This window comes from Aplysia californica, unplaced genomic scaffold (genome assembly GCF_000002075.1).
Source record: "Aplysia californica isolate F4 #8 unplaced genomic scaffold, AplCal3.0 scaffold00399, whole genome shotgun sequence".
Lineage (NCBI taxonomy): Eukaryota > Metazoa > Mollusca > Gastropoda > Aplysiida > Aplysiidae > Aplysia > Aplysia californica.
The window spans coordinates 552,114-552,565 of NW_004797669.1; positions in this window are offsets into that span (position 1 = coordinate 552,114).

The window sequence follows — 452 nt, forward strand, 5'->3', positions numbered from 1 at the left end:
CTTCTCCTCCTCCTCCTCCTCCTCCTTCTCCTCATCCTCTTCCTCCTTCTCTTCCTCCTCCTCCTCCTCCTTCTTTTTCTTTTTCTTCTTCTTCTTCTTCCTGCTGCTGCTGCTGTTGTTTGTTGTTATTCTCTTCAACCCCCTATTCCTCTTCTTCCTCCTCTTCCATATAATTTTTTTTAACTCATTGAGGACATGCATTCTGGAATCCAAACACTTGAAGACGAGCCCCTTTTGTGTAGTAAAAGATAAACGTAGCTTTGCTGCTCTTACGTCAAACCCCGTTAAACTGCCTACCTTAGGACGAGCATGGAGTTTACGGTATAGGAGAGCTGGCGGTATAACGGGATAACACCGATCGTCATTTGGACAAGTGGTCGAGATTAGAGGCAAATTGTTGGCAAATTGTTGCCAATCTTGTTTAATCTAGATCTGTCTTGGGCGATTACCAA